We start from the raw sequence: 6329 nt of genomic DNA on the forward strand, positions 1-6329 counted from the left end.
CTCATAATCCCCGCGAGGCTCCTGAAGGAGCCTGGGGAGACTACTGTTGGCTTCATTCCATGCCCTTGAGCACGTGGCAGGCAGAGGTCAATGCCAGGTACCCTCCTCAACTGCTAGCCACCTTAGTTTTTTATATAGGGGCTCTCAGTGTACCAGTAGTTCAACAACTAGACTGGCCAGCAAACCCAGAGAATTGTCCTGCTTCCTTCTGGCTGAGGTTACAGGTGGACACTACCACACTTTGCCTTTGAATGGGTCTGGGGATCCAAATGCAGGTCCTCATTCTTTCGTGGCAAATACTTTACTTACTGAGCTGTCTCCTTAGCACATGCACACTTACAAACATACATGTCTACATGAATACTCAAAAGAACACCATTAAATAGAGACAGAATTGCATCAGACATCATCTGAGGGTGATAGTAAAGACTTCCCATCTTGCTGCAGCCTGTCTACCTAGTATTCCCAACAATGGCTTCAAAAATTCCTTGGCCTGTGACTTTTGTTCTGTCCTTATTAAAGCCTCATGTGACTGTTACCACTTTAGAATATGATATAATGAGTAACTTCAATCTGTGTTTCTATGCCTTGGTCACTCCTATTTGGCTCAAGAATATGCCCTCTTCAGGTTATCACCTGCATTCTCCTGTTCTAAGGAATGGAGTAGACAGCAAGGTCTCCAGGCTTCAGAAGACTCATTGAGATTATGAACATCAATGCTGGACATAGGATAGAGAGTACCAGCTTGTAGTGATATTTTGTTTCTAATCTAACAAATACAGCTTACCTGAAGATCAGAGTGCAGAGCTAAGCCACTAGTTAGCCACATACCTAGTTAAGAGCTAAGCCCTAGTTAGCCATAATCCAAGCACTTGGGAGACAGAGGCAGATGGATCTCTGTGAGTTCAAGGCCACCCTGGGCTACATGAGAGTGAATCAGACTAAAATAGAAACAGAGCTCACACCTTTGATCCCAGCACTTGGGATGACACGCCTTTAATCCCAGCACTAGAGAGGAATATAAGGCAGGAGCTCAGTGCAGTTTGGGCAGTCTGAGGTTTGGTCGAGAGCATTGCAGCCTGCAGTCACTCTGAGGACAGGATAGCCCCTTTTTGGTCTTAGCCTTGGTAAAGGTAAGAATTCTCTAATGGCTTAGCTGCTTTGCTTTTCTGACCTTAGTTTGAACCCCAATATATGTCTCTGTATTTTTATTATTAAGATGAACTGGAATTCATGCTACACCAGCTGTCCTTCGGCAAAGGTGACTTGCCGGCTGGGAGCTGTCAGTGCTGAGCTGAAGATGTCTTGAGATGGGACTCAGGAAGATGGGGGGAGGGTGGGAGTAGTTAGTGCAGATGGAGCAGGTGCGGATGGTGGCATGCATGGAGATACAACCATAGTCCTCGAGAAAGACAAGGGCAGACCAGGGCCTTCGAGTGCAGGCATTAGGCATAGCCTCTGCCTGCTGTGGCTTCATTTTGGGTCCAACTCCGTGACCCTAAACACAGTGTCTAACATTTCTGCACCTCATTTTCTTCCTTATATATTATATAAATGAGGCTAGGAAAGCCAGAGTCAGAGTCAGACCGAGTGCAGGTAGAGTACTCTCTTGGCATGCAGGAGCCCTTAGCACCGCATAGAATGAGCATGTGATGCATATCATTTGGAGGCGGAGTGTAATAATACGGCACGGTACGAGGCAGGACCTTTGGCAGATCCCATGGTGGGTGAGGGACAGAGAGAGGCTGAGACAGACAGAGACCTGCCAACATAGCTTCTGTAGAAAGTTTGTTGGGGGAAAGTAAGGGAGTAAGGAAAGGGAAGAGAGAAGAGACAGAGAGGGCTGCCTCCTCAGAGAAATGGCAGACAGAGCGGAAGTGGGTGGCGCTTGCCTCTTAAAGGGACTTTTGCACCTGCATACAGAGCTAGGATACTGCCTGCCATGCATGCCAGGTCCCTAAGGGTCAGGGCCAGGTTTGCGTTTGCCTGGATGGTAACAGGGAGGATCAGAAGTTCAAACCATATAGGGAATTGGAGGGCGGCTAGAGATGCAGGAGACTGCCTCAGAACAAGTCGAGAACACCTAGAAATCTACAATCTGCTTCCTCAGGGGGCTCTGGAAAGTAAATGAAGCAATAGGCATGGAACTCAGAATCCTGACCTGCACACATAAAGCACTCAATAAAATTGCCAAGCTCACAGTCAGCGAGGGAAGAACTGAGGTTTTGTTTGCTTGGAGCTTTTTTGTAGCTTCCCTCTGAGCCTTATTTATCATTTTGGCTTGCCATTATTCCAGGAGTCATTTGTAAGCAATCTCAGATGGGCTTACGGAATATCAGGGAAGGCTAATTAGTATTCGAATGCTCGAAGCCTCCTTTATGCTCAGCTAATGAGACAGCCATTCATTGACTTAAGCTCTCTGGCTTTAATTATAAGTCTTGGTACATGAAAGCGCTGCCCCAATCTCAGGCCCTGCTTTGCCAAGCATGCTGATGGGATGGACGCAAGCTCCTCAGACGTTTCATATACCCATGACTCATGGCTGCAGTCAGGGGCAATCACTATCGATTACCTCAGCCGTGAAAAACACACAAATAACTGGTTTTGTCTGTGGTCAGAGGAACCAGTCATGATTAGGAAATTCGGCTCCAGTTCATCCTTTCCATGGAAGCCTTAGAATAGAAGTCAAATCTTGCTCAGTTGTAAAAGAAATTGTCATGCATATGCATATTCATTCATTCATTCATTCATTCATTCACTTCCCCATTATTCACTGGACACCAGTTGGATGGCTGAGCCTCTGGCAGCCTGCTACCTCAAGTGACAATGTAACCTGAAGCCTTTCCCACCCACTAAATGTTTATAAGTTAACAGGACTACTTACAATAGAGCTACATATTTGTAAGTTATAGAGCAGACTGCTTTCTTTTACCTCCAAATGCCCAGGGTCCTGGGACTTCTGTCACCCTGAGCAAACCTGGACAACTGCTCCTGCCAATAAGGAACAGGCCCAGGGCCTGGAGATGTAGTTTATTTTGTAGAATGCCTGCCTCACATGGATGAAACTCTGGCATTTGGGAGGTAGAAGCAGGATAGTCACAAGTTCAAGGTCATCCTCAGGTACCTAGGGAGTTGGAGGCCAGCCTGGGATACAAGAGATGCAGTTGACAAACAAACAAAACAGCGACAACAAAAGAAACAGGCTTGTCCCTCCAGTTGGCAAGACTTTGATCTTGTAATAACTCAGGGTGCCTCACTCCAGCTTCCTTCCTGGTCGAGGGGCCAGGTCCTCACCTCCTTTTGGGGATAGTGCTGGATCCACTACCCTTGTTACCTTAGCTGTTCTGCTTGTGAGTTCATTTGAATGAACCTTCAAGCAACTTTGAACGTCCCAGTTTTCATTATCATTTGGAATTCCTTTGTACTCCTCAGTCCCTGCTTCTTTGAAGGTGTTTTTTTTTTTTTTTTTAACTTGAGCCAAATGTATAATTCACCAAGTGAATGAAGCTCCTATTTGGGGCCCGGCTGGGTATTTATGGATCCCTTACTCTGACTGATCCTCAGTTCCCTACCTTGACAAGTAGGAAAAATAAACATGTTTACTGAGTTACAGGGTGAGTATGAATTCGAATGAGGTGGTGGACATGAGCTGAACATTTATTATAATTTTTAGTGATTCATTAATGTCACACTGTGTATTGAACACGTGCTCTATCAAGACTTCCTGGAAGCTGCAGTTTTGGAAGGAAAACAAGCACACATTTGCGTTCGCAGCGAGCCACTGGGTGTGGCATTAGTGCCAGCAGTTACCTGAACAGTGGCCTAGAACCTCAAAGGGAGGGTGGAGAACTGTCCTTGGGCATTCTGGGAAACTTCCTAGAGGAGGTGAATTTTGAATGAAGGGGGGTCAGCTCAAAGTCATCACCAGCTATATATCGAGTTTGAGGCCAGCCCGGGCTGGGCAACCCTATCTCAAAAAAGTCAAAACCTTTCAAGGTGGAAGGCAATTTCATGTCTGAACATCTTGTCAGCCACAGCAGATGGCAGCATGGGCAGCTATAACACTAGGAGTCCTCAGTAGACAGTAGTTTCTGGAGTCGTCCTCAGATTTCATGGCTAGAAGCAACTCTGAAGCTTTGGGGTCCGTGATCTCTAAGGACTGGCCACTTGGTGATGTTCGGAATAAGGGAATACGACGCGAGGTGGGACAAGGTGGATCCCATGGCTGGGGACAAACATACCATCAGGCAGAGCTTACATGAGAAGGAAGTTTCATTGGGAAGTTGTGGAAGAGAAAGAGAGAGAGGAGAGAGAAGAAAAAAAGAGAGAGGGGCAGAGAGAAAGGGGGGGGCAGGTAGAGAACAGTCTGCCTCCCCGGAGAGATGGCGAAAGACAGAGAGTAGAGGTGGGCAGTTTGCCTCTTAAAGAAACCTTTATACCTGCGTGCAGACTACCTGGTTATGTAGCAGCCGTAGGACCCTGGGCTGGCCAGGGTAATGCCTGAGTGCATCCTGCCAGGTGACAGGGAGCAATGCCTGAATCCTAACAGGAAACCTCTTAGCTTTGCCAGTTGGGAGCTCAGCCCTGTGTTTGGCCTTACTCATTAGCAAGAGGTGACTAGCAATTCAACCAATCCAGAAGCATCTAGAGTTTGAACCTCTCAGATTAAGTGATACTCACCCAAGGGCAGGTCTGGGAGGGAGAGGATGTAAACAGTCACTTCCGATCCCTCTCTCCTCTCCAGAACTTGTGTCAACCTTGAGGAGACTTATCTCCCAGATAAGAAGAAAGTCAGGCAGGCACCTGGCAAAGGTCGGCGAAACCTGGACCCACTGTTTGTCTCTCTTCCTGAGTTACTCAAGTTCCTTTGAAGCTCAGTTTAAGTGAGAGGCTGAATTTGGCTGACAGGGTGTTTTCAAGTGACACGAGGTAAGAAGGAAAGAGGAGGCTGGGCTGCCAAATGATTAAAGGGTGGTTCTGATGAAATACAGCATTTTGTTTTTTAAAGCGTTTAAAGAGACTCGAGAAGCAGACACATCCACACAACAGAGCAAAATTCAAACAGGGCAAAGAGTCAATTGAAATTGCCACATTTGTGTGTACATCTTTTTATATTTACATATACACACAGGAAACGTCTTTGTTGTTTACCAGTTGTGATACTGACAGCATTCTCTCTTACTTTACAGTAATAAACCTGGGAGAGCATGACTGTTTACATCTCTGCAGAGAAACTCTGTTCTTTTCTATGACAGTCGAAGTCCATTGCACAAGTGTCCCACAATGGATGCCGATGCTTCTGCTTTCTGGGTGGTACATTAGTCAGACTCGTGTATTTAGCTTTTAGAAACAACACCTTGATAAAACTGCTGTGTTTGAGTCTGCATCTGAGGAGGCAGAGGATCTGGAGAGAGACAGCACTGAAACTCCCAAACTCCGCAAGTTCAAACTATGAGACTGTTGGAGATACAGGGACTGTCAGTGGATACCGAGGCACTCGGGACAGCAGGAAGATGCTGCTGTGTCCACCTGAAGGGAAAGTGATACCAGTGGAGCTGTGTACACAGGAGCTGTGAATTACCCTTCACTCAGAGCAAGATGAGGAAAGCATTAACCTATTTTAAGTTTAAAAATAAAGCCTTCTAAGAGGGCTGTGGATACTACTCAGTGGTAACTCCATTGTGTAGCACTTGTGAAGCCCTTGGCTGGGCTCTGTTAAGTCTCAAGCCCTGGAACAAATGGTTGACGCTGCCCCTGCCAGTGCTGTCCCCTTTATCTACCATAAAATTTCTCCTCCACCATACCTAGGAACAGCCATGCCTTTCTCTCTTATTTCTTTTTTTAGTCAGTCTCCAGCACCAAAACCAAAACAAATGAAACACAAAAGGCAAAACCCAACACCACCACCAACAAAATAAAAAAGGAGAAAACAGTAATTATAACCATCTAAAAGACTCCAGTGGCTAAATCACCTGTAGGTCCATTTCTATTGTTGTGTCATGCCCCTGACCCTCAACTAGTTAGACTCTGTGCTGGATGGTTTTAGGTCAAGCTGATACAAATTAAAGTCATTAGAAATGAGGGAGGGCTGGAGAGATGGCTCAGAGTTTAAGAGCACTGACTGCTCTTCCAGAGGTCCTGAGTTCAATTCCCAGCAACCACATGGTGGCTCACAACCATCTGTAATGAGATCTGGTGCCCTCTTCTGGTATGTGCAGACATACATGGAGGAAGGATGTCGTATTCATAATAAATAAATCTTAAAAAAAAAAGAAATGAGGGAGCCACAATTAAGAAAATGCCGATCTGCTTGTAGGGTATTTTCTTAA

General features: G+C 46.0%; 1 long non-coding RNA gene across 1 annotated transcript; it reads left to right on the forward strand.

The window, feature by feature from the left end:
• The first annotated feature begins 4789 nt into the window (after positions 1-4789).
• LOC121140681 lies at positions 4790-5803 on the forward strand. Its single transcript, XR_005877609.1, has 2 exons — positions 4790-4929; positions 5190-5803. It is a non-coding gene; the product is annotated as an uncharacterized LOC121140681 (long non-coding RNA).
• The last annotated feature ends 526 nt before the right edge of the window (positions 5804-6329 follow it).

This window comes from Mesocricetus auratus, unplaced genomic scaffold (genome assembly GCF_017639785.1).
Source record: "Mesocricetus auratus isolate SY011 unplaced genomic scaffold, BCM_Maur_2.0 Super-Scaffold_100006, whole genome shotgun sequence".
NCBI classification, from domain to species: Eukaryota; Metazoa; Chordata; class Mammalia; order Rodentia; family Cricetidae; genus Mesocricetus; species Mesocricetus auratus.